Genomic DNA, 18,114 nt, shown 5'->3' with positions numbered 1-18,114 from the left:
CAAGAACCATCATGTACCAAGAACCATTGTGTGCCAAGGACCATCAAGACAAGAGTGGGACATTGATCCGACAAGTGCGGGAGAATGTCATGGTCTACGCAGAAAGTCCTAAGCCAAGTTAGTTGATAGACTCAGCTTTTTCAAGTTGGTGTAGGTGAAAGACCTAGAAGGATTGAGGCCAAGGTCTTAAGGGCACATACTAGGCTCAGTGAGCAAACTAGGGCCTAGGCTAAGGTGCAAGAGAATAGTGAGGTGAGTAGCCTAGTACCAAGAATTGGGACTACTCATTAGAAATATCTAGAATGCCCCAAAAGAGTGGCATGAGAAGGTAGGCACCAAAGGCTCTAGATTAGCCTAGAGACAGGCTAGGCGCACAAGTGTAGAAAAGTCTAGAGAAGCCTAGAGGTAGGCCACATGCATGGCCATTAATGGTTCTAGAAGGGCTATGTGTAGGAATAGTAATAGGTATTGTAGTGCCCAGATGATGAAAGATTTGGAAGGCCCTAGTTTTAAGTAGAATAGTGATTAAATGGGGAATGCTCTAGAGCCTGCTAGGCTTAGGTAGTCAACTAGTGTGCCTAGACTCTTCCAGACATGAGGGTCAGCACGGAGCCTAGAACCAGCTAGATTTTGCAAAGGCCTTAGCCAACCTAGGAAGTGTCTAAGGACCATGTAATGGACTAAAGGCATATAATGGCAACACACTTGGATTAATAAAGGCCATATGTGCTAGGGAGACTTAAGTATAAATAAGGGTCTTTCCTCTCATTTGTAAGAAGTTAGCAACAATAAGAGAGAAGTTAAAAGAACCAAGTCTTAAACTTAGCCATACATAGAGACTTGGAGATAGACATAGAGCATCAAATAAATAGAAATACAATTGTTTTAACTCTCATTCTTAGTTTTCTCTCAAGCTGTTAGAGAGCCAACGGAGTGCACAACACAAATGTTTAGCATAAAGTTGGAAAAAATGCTAACTTTGGCAGATGGATGGTAGTTTCCAACCTAAGGCTGCACAGGTGCTAAACTTTAGCCCTCTACCTATGACACATACACGGGCTTGGCTAGGCCAAGGCATTTTTATGGTTGATGAGAAAGGACCACAAGGTTGCCAAATACCCAAAATACTTGGCCAGACCAAGCTTAGGACCACTGTTTGTACTTGCATCACCTTAAAGAGCCATTACCCAATTTAGGGACTTGGTCTAAGGTCTAAGGCAACATCAGCTGTAGGCATGGGTATAAACTTGGCACAGCTGAGCTTTTTTCTCATGCATGTGAACTGATTAGGGTGATGGATGATTACAGGTCACTAGAGCAACCAGTCACCTAACAACATAGTAGAAGGCATGCATGGCTTGGATTTTGGTCTAAGGATGTTACCGTGGATGTATGTAAAGACAAGCTCATCACACACACCTTTTCCCTTCATAAAGAGGAGAGAGGGGCCCAAACAATCAACCCCTAAAAAGCATGAGAGATTTTACAAATATTTCAATAGAAGACATTAAAGTGTCTGAAATGGAGACACTTTTTCAAATAGGCATATCTTGCACTAAAGGTCTATAGGTGCCAATGGTGGTCGAGGCATGTGTTCATACCAAGGCCCAGCATGTGCCAATAGTGTTCGAGGCAACTGCTCGTACCAAAGGCCATCCTGTGCTAATGTTGATTGAGGTATATGTCTGTATCAAATCCAGGTTATGCCAATCCTGATCGAGGTATGTGCCTACACCAAGGGCCAGATCGAGGTATGTACCTACACCAAGGGCCAGCATGTGTCAATGGTGATCAAAGCAAGTGCCTGTACCAAGGGCCAAATTATGCTGGTGATGGTTAAGGCATGTGCTTGTACCATGCAGTAGCATGTGTTATTGATGGTTGAGGCCTTGGCCAAAGTTTGATTTTGGGCGACGATGCACATGTTGGGCTCAGGCATGTGCTGGCACTACGTTCTTTTACCTAGAGCACCATCACTAGAGCATTATCATAGAACCTGATCAGTGGCATTGAGGGTTCTAACAGTTAGGGGTGGTGGGCTAGAGGGTGAGTGCATGATATGCAATGGGTGCTGTCCTTAGCCCTTATATTGGCCCCTTATTCCCTAATGAACCTTGACAACTCTCCCCCTTAATAAGCATAAGAGCTTTTACAAGTTCACATCTAATAACAATTCAAGTGTTTAAAATGGGGATGCTTTTTTCAAATGGCCACAAAATCTTCCATACTTTAATTTTTTAGCTAAATTTTTTTGTGGATGCCAACAGAAATACAAAGATCATGTATACCAAAATTTGGGCCAAAACTCTTAAAATAATGTCAAAAAATCCTAAACCATAAAAAATTTAAAAAATCATGAAAAATAAAAAATGGTTCATCTTGCCATGAAACTTCCCATGAAGGCTTAGGAGACCATTATATGAATTTACAAGCCATGAAAATGGCATTGGCATGGCAAAAATATGAAGATGTACCTGAACCTACCTACTACCCGATCTTGGTTTGCATGGTGCATAGCCCAAAAAACTACCATCTATATGCCTAGCTATTATGCGACCTTAAGTAGGAAACTATCATCCCTATGCCTAAGTTAGCCTTTAACCAACTCTTTGTGCTATGCACTTGTGCTGAAACACGACAAATCTCCTAAGAGTTTAGGAGAAAGCTAGGAAGAAAATGGTTAAAGCAAGAGTGGTTTATTGACTTGATGGGGTATGTACACTTGCTCTTGGAACGCAATCCTTATGTATTCTCTAAAAAGGCTCTTAAGGCCTAAGTCCCTAATGTTTTATACTCTTGCGTCTCTTGTTGTCACTTGATTATGGCTTATGTACAAATTACGAGGAAACTTGCCTATTTATACTTAAGCCCCCTTGGCATTTGTTGTTAGAATGAATCCAAGTGTATGTCCATTAAAGGTCTTGTAGATAGTTATAGAGTGCCTAGGCTCTAATAAGGTTGGCTAAGGCCTTTCTAGAGATCTTCTAGTTTCAGTTTCCCTGTTAAGCCCCTTAGTTTGAAAAAGTTCAGGCATTTCCCTTGAGTGCTCACACCTAGCTGGTTCTAGAGCCTTTTCCATTTGGTGCCACTCTACATGCAACTAGAGCTTTTTATAGGCTTTCTCATCTAGGCTCTATAGTGCCCATCATTGTGCGTATGCCTAACCCTTCTGAAACCTTCAGTGCCCTCGCACCTCGCTTACCTCCAAGCTTCTCTAGCCCTTTCATGCCCAACCATTTAGCCTATCTCTAAGTTAATCTAAAAGTTTCCATGCCCGCAAGCCTAGCCTATCTCCAGGAGGTGCTAGGCCTTTCTGCACCTGACTGCTTATGCCATATCTTAAGGCTTTCTAGAAGTTTCCAATGAGTAGCCTTTATCCTTATCGCTGTGCAACTTACCTTGAGTGCACTCCTACGCTCTGACCTTGGCTTGACCCACACATTTGGATAAAGTAAGTGCCTTTAGGGCTTCTGTTTCAATCTTTCCTAGTTCATTACCCATATCATCATAAGCAAGTCTTGTGACATGACCCTCTTGGTCTTGAACTTGTCCGCGATCCGTGATACATGCATCGAAGGTCATTTGATGTCGATGATGGTTGAGGCATGTACATGTGTCATGGTCTATAAGCTTTTCTAGGCCTAAGGGTTTTTTTCGAGTCAAGAAGCAATTCTAGTTCTAATAGGATAGGGTTTGACATCCAAGAGGATCGGGCCTTGAGCCTTATTAGAGGCCCAGGTCACAAGGAATTAGCACAGAACAATGGTATGGGTAGCAATTAGGACTCAAAAGGCTTAGGCATAGTGTTCAAGTTTGGTAGAATTAAGCCAAGCCCAAGTGTAGTTATTGGTGAGTGATATGCAAGCATACAGCCAAACCTAAGTAAGGGCACTGATGATTGAGGTATGGGTGCATGGTTAGACCCAAGTGTGGGCACACCTGAACACAGTCCTAAGAGGATCAAATTTGGAGGCTTCTAAAAGGCAAAATATTACAGCATAATCTTTGACAAGCTGGAATTATACTAAGCACTTGAGTTTCGTAGGTTGACTAAGGCACATAGAGTCAGTTACATATCTAAGGTCACATGGAGTTTGGCTTAAGATTAGAGCCCATGACACATGCACTGAGTGTCATTTGGTGCTGATGGCACTCAAGGGGCAAACAAGTTCCTTGAAAGGGATTGAAGAGTGGTGATAGGGTCATGGTACACATGCTGCACCAAGTGCCAACATTTGGCGATGGTGTTTGAGGCAATAACCCACACCAAAAGCCAACATGTGCTGATGGTGGTTGATGTATGTATCGAGACCAAGGGCCAACATGTCCCGATGATGGTCAAGGCATGTGCATGCACCATGATTCATTATGTGTCGATGGTGATTAAGGCATTGGCATGTGCATGTGTCATGGTTTGTAAGCTGGTCCAGGCTTAGGGGTTCTCTCTAAGTTAAGGAATAGTTCCAATTCTAGTCGGACAAGGTTCGACAGCTAGGGGAAGTAGGCCTTGAGGCATATTAGAGGCCCAGGTCATGGGAAACTAGCCCAAAACAATGGTACGGGTAGTGATCAAGACTCTAGAGGTTCATGCATGGTGCTCATGTTCAACAAAGTTGAGTCAAGCCTACGTATGGGCACTGGTAAGTGCTTATATGAATTTACAAGCCATAAAAATGGCATTGGCTTAGCAAAAATATGAAAATGTGCCTAAACCCACCTACTACCTGGTCATGGTATGCATGGTACATAGCCAAGGCCCAGGATACCTACATGTAGTGCTCAGCCCAGCATGTGCTGACAGTTTTCAAGGGAATTACCCACATAAAAGGCCAGCATGTACTGGTGGTGGTCGAAGCATGTGTCAAGACCAAGGGATAACATGTCTCGATGGTTGGTCAAGGAATGTGTATGTGTCACAGTTCATAAGCTGGTCTAAGCCTAAGGGTTCTTTCCAAGTCAAGGAATAATTCTAGTTCTAGCAAGATAGGGTTCGACAATTAGGATGACCAAGCTTTATGACCTACTGGAAGCCTAAGTCATGGGGAACTAGTTAGAATAGTGGTATGGTTAGTGATCAAGACTGTAGAGGCTCAGACATAATGTTCAAGTTAGGCACAATTGAGCTAAGCCCTGATGTGGGCATTGGTAAGTGCTTATATAAATTTACAAGCCATAAAAATGACATTGGCACTATAGAAATATAAAGATGTGCCTGGGTGCACCTATTACCTGATCATAATGTGCATGGTGCATGGCCAAAGCCCAGGATACCTGCATACGGTGTGTAACCTAGCATGTGCCAATGCTGTTTGAGGGAATTGCTCACATAAAGGGATAGCATGTGCCAAGTCTACTAGCCCACATGTCCTGAAGGTGGTCAAGGCTTATGCATGTGTTACGATCCATAAGCTGGTCTAGGCCTAGGGGTTTTCTTCGAGTCTAGAAGTAATTCCAGTTCTAGCGGGATAGGGTCTGACATTTACAGGGACTAAGCCTTGAGGCCTATTAGAGGCCCGAGTTATTAGGAACTAGCCCAAAACAGTGGTATGGGTAATGATCAAGATTCTTGAGGCTTAGGCATAGTATTCAAGTTTGACAAAATTGAGCCAAGCCAAGGTGCAAGAGCTGGTGAGTGATGCACAGACACACAATCAGACCTAGGTACAGGTGCATGGTCTGACCAAGGTACAAACACAGCTAAACACAGTCTTAGGAGGATCAATATTTGTGGGCTTCCAGAAAGCCCAGTACTGTAGCATAATCTTTAACAAGCTGGAATTATGCTAAGCACTTGAGTTTAGTATGCTGACTTAGGTAGATAATAAGATGTAATCGATCGAGTTTAAACCAATATAGCATTAAGCTTGAGCTTAAGCTTGACTCAAAATTCAAAGCTCAAAACTTGACTCGAGCTTGACTCAAATTTTGAAGCTCAAACTTGATTGAGTTTTATTTTTTAGCTCAATTTTGACTTAAGATAGAATTTAAGCTACTCGAGCTTGCTTGATTAGGCTTGATTTTTTTATTTGACAAGAGCTTAATTAGCTATGCTTAAGCTCGAACTCGAGTTCAAGATATTTTATTAATTAAAATATATTAAAATATAAAAGATCAATTAGGCTCGTGAGCTATTCAAGTTAGGAATAAGAATGATTGAACTTGGCTCGATCGATAAGTCTAGCTACTCAAGTTCGAGCTTGACTCGATAATAACCAAGCCAAATTTGAATTTTATTTGAGTTGGACCCAAATAGCTAGTGAGTACTAATGTATCATTTACACCTCTAGCAAATGGAGTCAATTCCATATATAAGGTCACACGAGGTTTGGCTTAAGACCACCCGTGACATATACTCCGAGCACTATTTGGTGCTGATGGTGATTGAAGGGCAAACAAGTGCCTTAGGTGGGAGGGTCATGATACACATTCCATACCAAGTGCCAACATCTACCAAAGATGTGTTCAAGGCAACAACCTACACCAAGGCCCTATTTGCACCGACGATGGTTAAGGTAAGTGCTCACATAAAGTGCCAGCATCTGGCAATGGTGTCTGATTCAACATTCCGCACCATGGTGTTAGCATCTGTATATGGTGTCTAAGGTAACAATAGGCTAGCATCTATCGATTATGTTTGATGCGATTGCCTGCACCAACCAAGGGCCAGATGTTATCAACGGTGTTTGAGGCAACAACTTGCACTAAAGGCTAGTGTGTGCTGATGGAGTTCGAGGCAAGTGCCTGTACCAAGGGCAAGCCCCTGTACCAAGGGAAAGCCCTTCCCTATAACAAATACCAAAGGTATTTGGTTGTTGTTTACTTGGACCCAGCCAAATTGGTTGCAATAGAGAACACCATTCATCCCCAACCCTAAAGGTATGCAATGTAAAAAAATGAAATGAGTGGACTTTAGTGGGTGTGAAGTGGGGAAGGGATGAATCGAAGTGATGAAAGGTTGAATCTTAGTGGATCATGGTAGCAAGGCCACTCTACCACTTACAATACCTTGTCACATATTTAAGCCATCTGTAAAGGATTTTACCCACCACTCGATAGGAATTGAGCCCTAAGGAGGCCCGTGTGGCTTGTCCACCATAAGGGCTACACCTACGACATGTGCCATTGAAGGCCATAGGCCCCTACTATAGGTTGGCAATCGAGTGATGGGTGTGTGCATTATTTCTAGCCTGGATTCTGACTTAGAGGTGTTCAGTCATAATCTAGTGCATGGTAGCTTCACATTACTAACTGTTCAACCAAACATGATGACCAATTGTGCAAATCAATGGTTCCTCTCATACTAGGTGTGACGCTACCATCAGTAGGGTAAAACTAACCTGTCTCATGGTAGTTTAAACCTAGCTCGTGTTTCCTAGTGGTGGGTGAACAATCTAGCACTTGGTGAATTCTACTTCAAAATGATAGAAGAGCCAACATCAAAGAATCAAAAAGCAATGTCTCTATGAATGCTTGGTTATCATAAGCTAATTATCCCTCTAGTAACTTTTCAAACACTTCTAGCTTCAAATTTTAAAGGTTTAAAGGATCGATAGGCCACACTTTCATAATTCGTATTCATACTGGAAAATAGAATCAAATGAGCTTTTACCCTTTTGTTCCACACAAGATTTCTATTCTTGTTGAGCTCATCTTAGGACACCTGCATTATCTTTTAACAAATGTGCTGCCTTAGCCAAACTCCCCACCTAACAAGGTTTTTTGCTTGGATTAATCGACCAAGGGCAGTTTTGGTTCCAAAAGAAGGGGTTATGCCCCACCTTTGATTCATGGAATAAGTAAAATAATGTTAAAAGTTATGATATTTCAATTTTGCCCAAGGGCTCCCACTTATCCTATACCTTTCAAGTCATTTCACAAAGTTGGACTCTACCAAGCTCATTCCCTTGGTTGTGGTTTTGTTGGATAGTAGATAGGGATAGTGGGAATCTTGTTAATCCACTCATGCATGTCATTAATTATATGATGAGGCATTTGGTTACCCTAAGAGAGTCATAGTTACTCCCACTATTTACCTGTACTTGGTTGAATTTCTTCACTTTGACATTCAGAGCACTGGGCAAAAATCACATTGAGTGAGCATCCGTAGGGACCATTGCAATGCTTTGTTTTAATTAAATAGTTGGATTCCCCTTGTCCATAACAGTTTTGAGCCAACTATTCATCATATAGGAAAGACCCCTAAGGGAGCCATTCCTAATCCATCCCTTAGCTGGCATGTGATGACCCATTCTCATTGTAAGAGTAGCTCGAGTAGTGCACCAGTAGCCGATGGGTTCAAGATTGGGACCCCCATGCCTAGCCTTCAAAGCCAACCCTTTTCCTAAGGTTACAAATCCATTTTACTGACATCTTTTACCTATATTGGTTCATCGACCAGAGGCCACTCACTTTAGAGACCTGATGCGGTTATGAGTATGACTGGGCATGGATGATAGTTGGTACTTTGGATTTTCAAAGGTCGCCAGGGGTACATTAGACACCATGCAACGTGTAGTACTCTTTTGGTTGTTGGACCCTACCTTTGGTTAAGCCATTTCCAGGGTGGACAGGCCATTAAATAAAAAAGATAACTCTTCCTGAGGCCTCCACCAATATCTTCAGAGTCCTTAACATTGCCATTAGTCACCGCATCTTGGTTTAAGAATTTTAGCTTGATTCCCTTTTAAAGCTTGTGCTGGACGTGCTATCGGATGAACTTTCCCCATCTTTTAGGATTGACTAACCCATGTGCAAGTGCTATTCACATAGAACCTTTCCTTTCTTTAGCCTTTAAAGTTCTTATTTGAATATTTGCTACTACCACCAAGATCTATACTAATGGTTGCTCTGCTCATGCTTTGGGTTTTGCGGTGCCCCCACACCTTGCTATTCATTAAGGCCTAGCCCTTGCCCTAATAGCCATATATAGATTGTGTGCTTAAGCACTATCCATTTTTAGGGCTAGTTGATTTAGCAGGTGCATTATTACACACTCCTTAGTGGATTTTGACTTTTATTACCACTCTCTTATTGTCTCAATTGACCAACAACCTTTGTGGGTTCTAGGTTAGCATGCAGTTAGGCATCATAACCTAACTTCTAGTTCATCCTACATCACCAGTTCTACTTAACAAAATGGCTTGCTTGGAGCTCATGATTCCATGGAACGGCTCCATGATGTAGCCTCACCCTCTTACCTATTTAAAGTTTGTGAATAGGTCAAGGGTGTTGCACCTCCGATGCCTCTAATCATTGGCTTTACTTGATACAACTTGCTAAGGGCTCTAGCTATCTTGAGAGAAACTTTAGAGGGAGCTAGCTACTAGACATTTCAATTAGTTTTTTGCCCTATACCTAAGACAGATGAATGATTTGCATGTTAGCATTGCTGTGGGCCTCCACCAGGGTTTCCTCTGCCTCCGCCTCATTCAGGCGTAATTCAAAAGATCAAGGTTGGTTGGTAGTGCACTTGCAAGGGATCTTGCCAATTAGTTTCCTTGCACCTTATGGTTTTTCTAGCTCATTGACTTACACATGTTAGACTCCTTGGTTTGTGTTTCAAGATGGGCCAAATGGGAAGCCTATAGGTTGACCCTAGGAGCATATATGGGTTGACACACATCTAGATGGCATGTGTTGCATTCCATGATAGTGGTGATAATGTCTCTGTAGGCATATAAAAAGCTCGAGCTTGGGCCATTGCCATGATCTGCATCGATCCATGCCCCAAGTCGATTGATGGACCAACTCTCGCCATTTCACATCTAATTGAGACGCATCCTTAGCCCTCATCTACTTCTCTACCGATAATTTCATGCACTTTTTGACTCTTTTTTTAAAGTCCTTTTCATCTTTCCCTCACGATACTTGTTCATTATTGGTCTCTTCCTTGTATTCAGCCTTGGATAGAATTTACTACCTGATTAGGGCTACATTCCTGAACAACTCGACTCGTAGATAGCGCCTCATGGTGTGATAGGGTCTAGGCATAATGGGGCTTTCACCCTCTTCAGTACCTCTTTCTAGTGGATTGGGCCCAGTCCACCATTAAAGATGCTTCTCTAAACTACAATTTGGACATCAAAGGTGACCAATTATCAAGTTAGGCTTTTCCCAATTTGCTCATCATTACTAGGGGAATCTTGGTAAGTTTCTTTTCCTCTACTTATTGATATGCTTAAACTCAAAGAGCAATCTTGCCTGACCTAGGGTCACAATGCGTGCATTGATTGAGTGATGCAAGAGGTCTGATGGGGTTTAGATGGAAAATAAATGCTCGTCACTAGAGACAATGCATGCTGGGAGCTTTACCAGTAATGGTCACAACACTATCATTACTGGGGACTCACTTTTGGGCTAATGACAACTGACAAGATCATAAGAGGCCATCTTTTGCCCCTTGCTCAAAGCCCAATGGGTGGGGGGTTGGAGGGGGTGATGATGCATGACACGCAGGCAATCAGGCCCCTAGCCTAATGGCTTGGGGTTAAACTTGCATTCAAAGGCTTAATGGCTCATAGGATTCTATAATTCACACTAAGTATCATATTTCACTATGTTCTTCATCGAAGCGAGAGTCGAGATATCCATTGTTGAGAGTCATTTTGGTTTTTCATGACAAAAGGAGTCACGGTGCCACCCATACATGTAATGTGAACCAATGACAATGGCACACACGCTTTTTTTCATTTCGATCCCTTGGTGCAATTCATGCTGGGGATTCATTATTCGACCACAAGTGATGACACTGATTGTTTCATTCACCTGACAAGCAAAAAAAAGTGACCATTGTGCACACCCACAACCGAAAGAGCCTTAGAACATAAAGGCAACCTCGCCCCATCGATGTTTTGTTAACATATTCATGTGTCATTCATTAAACAAGTTTCAACAATGATCCTTCCACAAGTTCACCTATGAAAACCTTGTTATGACTTCTTCCTCTAAATGATAAAGTTTAGTGGACTTCTTAATGTGTCGCAGGTAGTAAACCATCTATGTTGCCATGATTTGAATACTTTGAGGACCATTCAATTGGTAGGAGCGACAGGTGGTGTGTACAAAGGTTAGGGATGTAGTTAATACAAGTTGATAAATCATGCTTACTAGGAATTCCTTATTGAAGACTAACAATGGTAATGATCTATCCCCATCATGTTGAAATTTCAAAGATTAACCAACACTATCAACCAAGGCTATAGATACATTGAATACATTAGTGTATTATGTGTGTGGCCTAAAATATCTACGGGTATCATAGACTTATTATTGCCTTAAACTTCCTTAGCCTAAAAGGCCACAGTCATTCTAAGAAGCTAGCCATGGAGGTTCACCTTCACATAGCTAGTTAGTAGGCTAAGGTCTTGTTCATTAATTGAATTAACTAAACAAATCACTCCACCAACTAAGAATGACCATGCACTACCACCTATAGAATAAAAAAAGAGCTCTGAATCTATCAATCCTTTGTATGTCTAGACTTGGTAAGTTTCCATGTGTTGAGTCAAATTAAGCCATAGGCTTCACTATTAGTGGTGCCTTTTCATCAATTCCTTTAAGTTTCAGCCTTATGACCATACTCCACCTGAAATCCAAAGACTTTGATTCTTATAAGGTGCCAGAGGAGTCTTAAAAGTAACATCCATTGATCTTTGGTTGGCATCGTTTATGGTTAAGACTAAGATAGTATGTAATTGTCTTTGAGCCTTCAACTTCCATTCCTGATTAATGAAAACATCCTTGGCAAATGCTTTCATAGTTGTTCCTCTTTCATAAATCCAAGAATTTCACCTTTGATTATGAAATATGAATGTCCTTGACTATCCCTATTAATCATTACTCCAATTGCCATAGCATCATCAAAGAACTGAATAATGGCAACGGGGGTTTCAATGATTAGAGGTGGAGGGCCAGGGGGTGTGCGCACATGATGTGTGGTGGGTGCTGGTCCTTGGCTCTTATATTAGCCCCCTATCCCCCAATGAACCTCAATAACTCACACCTCTTTAATGAGCATAAAAGCTTTTATGATTCAAAATCAGTAGCCATTTAAGTGTCTGAAATGGGGGACACTTTTTTCAAATGGCCATAAAATCTTCTACACTGATTTTTTAGCTAAATGTTTTTGTGGATGCCAACAAAAATACAAGAATTTTTCTACACATGGGATTTTGCAATTCTCACCAAGTATAACATTTTGCTACATTTTTCATCAATGAGAGACCCGAGATATATATTGCGGAGAGTCATTTTGGTTTTCCATGTAAAAGGAGTCACGGTGCCACTTACGAACACACTGCGAAAGGGATAGCAACATCACACGCTCTCTTTTTCATTCTAGTTCGTTAGTGCGATATGCATCGAGGGCTCATTATTTGGCCACAGACAATGATACCAATCATTTTTCCCACTTGAGAGGCAAAACAAATTGATCATCGCACATGCCCAGGGCTAGAAAGGGCTCAGGGCATGAAGACACGCTTGGCCTCTCAATGCTTCATTAACACATTTATGGGTCATTCATTGAGCAAGTTTCGATAATGATCCTTCCCCAAGTTCACCTACAAAAACATTGTTACAACTTTTCTTTCCTCTAAATGATAAGGTTCAGTGGACTTCCCATGATGTCATAGGCAGCAAACCATCCACGTCACCATGATCCAAACACTTCACTAGATATTCAACTAGTAGGATGGGCAGTGTGTAAAAAGGGCAAAGATGTAGTCAACATAAGTTGATGACTTGTACTTACTATCCCCAGCATGATGAAATTTCAAAAATTACTCAGACCTGTTAGCTAAGGCTATAGACTCATTGAATACATCAGTGTAGCACACGTGCAACGCAGAACATCTAAGGGCATCACAGACCTATTATTACCTCAAACTTTCTTAGCTTAAGTAACCATAGTCCCTTTAAGAAACTATCCACAAAGGATCACCTCCATGTAGCTAGTTAACATGCTGAGGTCTTGTTCGTTAATGGATTTAACTAGACAAATCAATCCACCAACTAACAACTACCATGCACCACTTCTCATAGAATCAAGAAAGAGCTCTCAGTTTATCAATCTTTACTATGTCTAGACATGGTAAGTTTCCCTGTATTGAGTTAAATTAAGCCATAGGTTGCACTCTTGGTGGTGCCCTTCCATCAATTCCTTTAAGTTTTAGCCTTGTAACCATACTCCTTCTAGAACCCAAAGACTTTGATTTCTCATAAGGTGCCGACGAAGTCCTGAAAGTAACATCCATCGATCCTTGGTCGACACATTTATGGTTGAGACTAGGATGATATTTGATCATCTTCAAGCTTGAAACTTTCATTCTTGATTAATGAAAACATCCTTGGTATATGCTTTCACAATTGTTCATCTTTCATAAATCCAAAAATTTCACCTCTGACTATGAAATACGAATGCCCTCAACTGTCCTTGTTAATCATTACTTTGATCTCAAAGGCCACCACAATAGGATAGAAATCCTATGATGTTATCTTATGCTAATGTATACAAGCATAGGCCTACTTTGAGCACTCTAATTTTTTCAAAATAATAGCACTAGAGGAATGATCAATCGGTTAAGGCTAGGAGCACGTCTCTAGCAGAGGGATGAGTAGATCGATGCTCACCATGGGCATACCAAATGACACAACCCTAATTTTGACCATGAGCTTTTTAACTGCAACAACTTAAATATATCCCATTAAAATTGGTATTACCATAGCAACTAGGACCAGACTTACCCTCTAATGGATCCTTATTAAGGAATTTATATTGTACTTATTTCAATTACCAAACTCATAAAGCCCGATATTGTTATTTATTATGACTACCACCCTATGTCAGGATTGGATAATTTTAACACTTGCTACCTTCTTTGGATTTGCTAGTCATTTCTTAGGATCCCTTTTCGAAATTGAACCCTAATTCTCTATTACCCTTCACCATCATGGTAGGCCACTATCCTACCATCAAAAGTTGATATGGTAGAAATTTGAATGATGCGTCACCGGCATAAAGGTCGCGTGATTTGTTGAGTTACTATAAATCATTAAAGCAATGGTCAAAGCCCACGTCAACCTTTTATCTAATAAATGCATCCCTTTTAGAAGTTGGGGTTTGTTGCACGTATTAACTCTAGAATTACTATGGTCATTTGAGTCAAGCTTTTGACACTGGTAGGATCAACCACATAGCATTCTTTTAGGATGTTAACACTGCATGGGCCTCAATGGACTAACAGAGACAACATTGGCTACATGCATGGGCTTGGCCTAGCCAAGGCATTCTTATGGTCGATGAGAAAGGATCACTAGATTACCAAATACTTGAGAGACTTAGCAAGACCAAGATTGAGATAGCAACTTCTGCTTGCACCATCCTAGGGAGTTGTTGCCTAATTTAGGGACTTGGTTTGGGGTCTGGGGTAGTATCAGCCACAGATGTCACGGACTGTGTATAAGTCCCAGACCAAGAGGGTCATGGTCGGGACTTGCTAGAGATGATGCAGGTGAATCACTAGGAAGGATTGAGACCAAGGTCTTAAAGGCACATACTTTAGCCAAGTGTGCAGACCAAGGCCAAGGCTAGAGTGTAGGAGTAAACTCATGGTAAGTTGCACAATGCTAGGCATGAGGACTACTTGTTAGAAGGCTCAAGAGCACCCTAGGATGTGGCACAAGTAGTCAGACATAGAAAAGCCTAGAACCATCTAGAGATAGGCCATATACAGAGGCATGAAAGTGCCTAGAAAGCCTAAAGGTAGGCCAAGTGTGTGGGCATTGAAAGTTCCAGATGGGCCGGGCATGATCATAATGATAGGCACTGTAACACCCAAAGAAAAAGCCTCTAGAAGACCCTAACTATGAGTAGAGTGGCACTTAGACGGAGAAAACTTTAGAACCCATTAGGTGTGGGCACTTACAAAAAGTGCCCTGAATCATCCAGACCCAAAGGCTTGGTAGGTAGCCTAAAACCAGTATATCTCTAGAAAGGCCTTAGCTGACTTTGTTAAAGCTTGGAAACCTTAGAACTATCTAAAAAGCCCTTAATGGCCATACATTTGGATTCATTATAACCATAAGTACCAAAGGGGCTCAAGTATAAATAGGAGAACCTCCCCCTCATTTGTACATAAGCCATAACCAAGTGAAAACATAGAGAAGCAAGAATGTAAGCATTAGCGACATAGGCCTTGAGAGCCTTTGTAGAGAACACATAAGGGGCTGTGTTCCAAGAGTAAGTGTATATATCCCATCAAGTCAATAAACTACTATTGCCTTAACCATTTCCTTTCTAGCTTTTTCCTAAACTCCTAGGAGATTAGTTGAGTTTCAGCACAAGTGAACTGAATAATCGATTAGTGCATGGCACCTAGTTGGTTTAAAGATTAACTTAGTCATACAAATAGTAGTTTCCCACCTAAGGTTGCATGGTAGCTAGGCTTAAGCTCCCAGCCTATGATAGTTGGTATTAGTGCTATTTCTAACTAGAGTTTGTTATCAAAGTAAGTTTCAAACCTTGGTTACGATTAGTGTTGGTGTCAGTTTGAATGCACAGGTAGCTTATGTGTTAATGTGTCAGTTGTGCTGTAAACTTGCAGTGGGAAGTATTGTGTGGGTGATTGCTAGTTGTCGATGCCAAGAGTGGGGCATAAATATGTGTGAGTGCTCCTAAGTAAATTGTGGGAAATCATTAGTTTGAGCTTTGTAATTATGGTACGTATGAAAAAGCATGGCCAGTAACTTTCAAGTAGAGTGCATGAATGAAGTTCAAGAGGGTAACCCACCCACAAGCAAGGAGAAAAAGAGTGGTTCAAAGGATCTATTATTATCCATGTCCTCTCGGTTGGCAAAATGAAAGTTAGCCATGGGAGATTTGAAGGATCAATTTAAAGACATTGAGGATTACATCCAACAGTTAGACTTGGCATAAGAAAAACTTAAAAAAGAGATGCATAGTGTCTTAACTCAAGAGATAGAAGTGCTTACACAACATAATGAAGCTCTAAAGGTTCAAGTGGTAGCCTTATGAGAAGAACTAGAGTAACTCAAGTAGGAGTTTATTGCATTTCAAGTTGCATAGTTACAAACAAGGGTTTAGGACCTAGGGTGAAAGTCCTAACCCAAAGCCATTCATGAGAAGTCATTTAGCTAAAGAAGTTGACAACTTCATGTGGGGCATGGGGTAGTACTTCCTAGTGGTTAGTACAGTGGAGGAAGCCATGACAAGCATGCTACCATGTACTTAATTAATGTGGCCTTATTGTAGTGGCATCAAAGGTACAATAACATGCAGCAAGGGTACACTACAATCACCACATGGGATCTATTTGTGAGGGAACTAATAAGACAGTTTAAGCTAGAGTATGCAAAAGAAAAAGCTCAGGCAAAGCTTCACTAACTCATTCAAAAGGGAAGAGTGTGAGACTATTATCAAGAGTTCTTGAAACTATCACTTATGGTTCCTAGCATAGCCAAGCAAGAAGCCTTGTTCTACTTTTTTGACTGGTTAAAGTCATGGACAAAAATTGAGCTAAAGTAGCATAAGGTCCAAAACTTGAGTTAGGCAATTATAGTTGCCAAATTGTTGGTTAAGTATCAACATAGCAAGTTCCTTAAGCCTAGGAGCAGTAGCTTAAGTAGGGGAGACAAGAGTAACTGCTTTTCATTAGAGGATGAGGTTAGAAGAAGCCATAACATCACAATGGAAGGGTCGAGGAGCCTAACAAGGACAAAGGTAAGCAGGCTATTACCTTTAGCTGCTTCTTATGTTCGGGATCACATATACCTAGGGATTGTCCATATACCTAGGGATTGTCCATAATAGAAGAAGCTTGTAGCCATTGTGGAGACTTATAAAGAGTTTAATGGCAAGAATAATGGTAGCAATTAGCACGTTGAGGACTCTAATGGTGTGTTAAGGCTTGGTGCTATTCGGATGAACCAAGAGGAGCGAACTTCTTAAGCTCTCGATGAAGGCGGTAATGGTGTGGCTACGGAAAGCCACCAGTCAAGCCAAATAGGATTAGTAGAGTGTGGTCATGAAGAGCCACTAGTTGAATTAAAAAGATTAGGCAAACCCTTTCATTAAAGTGTATAGGGGTGACTCAAGCAAAAATTGGTTTGGCAACAAACTGTCACTATTAAGGTAAGAGAAAGGGATGATCATGATTAGGTGCCAAGGACCATCGAGATAAGAGACAAACAATGAACTAATGTGCATGTACGATGGAGGATTGACATTCCTTTAGCAACAAGGGCATTGCTAGCACAAGTGGGGAAGAATATTATAGATCGTACATGAGTTCTAGACTAAAAAGGTCATATTATAGGACTTGCTCGAGATAATGCAAGCAAAGCACTAGGAAATATTGAGACCAAGGTCCTAAAGGCACATATTTTACCCAAGTGTGCAGGCTAAGGCTAGGGCTAGAGTGTAAGAGTACACTCATAGTGAGCTACAAGGTGTTAGGTATAAAGACTACTTACTAGAAGGTTTTAGAATACCCCAGGATGTAAGACAAGTAGTTAGGTACAAAAAACCCTAGAACCACCTAGAGATGGGCTATGCATGTAGGTATGGAAGTGTTTAGAGAAGTCTGGAGGTAGACCAAGTGCATGGGCACCAAAGGTTTCAAAAGGGCTAGGCATGGGCACATGGATAGGCACTGTAGCACCTAGACAAATAAGCCTTTAGAAGACCCTAGCTATAGGTAAAGTGGCACTCAGATGGAAAAGACTTTGGAACCCATTTGGTGCAGGCACTCATTGGAAGTGCTGAACTCTTCCAAACTTAGGGGCTCCGTAGGGATCCTAAGACTAGCATAGCTCTAGAAAGGCCTTAGTCGACCTTGTTAGAGCCTGGTCACCCTAGAACTGTCTAGAAGGGCCTCAATGGCCATATAGTTTGATTCATTGTAACCATAAGTACCAATAGGGCTCAAGTATAAATAGTAGAGCCTCCCTTTCATTTATACAAAAGCCATAACTAAATGAAAACATATGGAAGCACGAGTGTGAACATTAGGGACTTAAGCCTTAAGAGCCTTTATAGAGAACACATAGGGACTAACATACCCTATTAAATAAATAAACTAGTCTTGCCTTAACCAT

At 41.3% G+C, this 18,114-nt stretch overlaps 1 non-coding gene and 3 pseudogenes across 1 annotated transcript; all 4 read right to left on the bottom strand.

The window, feature by feature from the left end:
• Positions 1-6,934: 6,934 nt before the first annotated feature.
• On the bottom strand, positions 6,935-10,214 carry LOC149517831 (25S ribosomal RNA; annotated as a pseudogene).
• Positions 10,215-10,445: 231 nt separating this feature from the next.
• On the bottom strand, positions 10,446-10,601 carry LOC149517830 (5.8S ribosomal RNA). The gene has a single exon (XR_016344383.1). It is a non-coding gene; the product is annotated as a 5.8S ribosomal RNA (ribosomal RNA).
• A 290-nt stretch (positions 10,602-10,891) lies between these two features.
• Positions 10,892-12,189, bottom strand: LOC149517829 (18S ribosomal RNA; annotated as a pseudogene).
• Positions 12,190-12,537: 348 nt separating this feature from the next.
• Positions 12,538-14,319, bottom strand: LOC149517828 (18S ribosomal RNA; annotated as a pseudogene).
• Positions 14,320-18,114: the final 3,795 nt, after the last annotated feature.

The sequence above is a fragment of the Durio zibethinus genome, chromosome 8, assembly GCF_047325235.1.
Source record: "Durio zibethinus cultivar Kanyao isolate XHJ-2024 chromosome 8, ASM4732523v1, whole genome shotgun sequence".
NCBI lineage: Eukaryota > Viridiplantae > Streptophyta > Magnoliopsida > Malvales > Malvaceae > Durio > Durio zibethinus.
The sequence above is the reverse complement of the archived record's forward strand: the minus strand, read 5'-3'. Positions and strand labels throughout refer to the sequence as shown.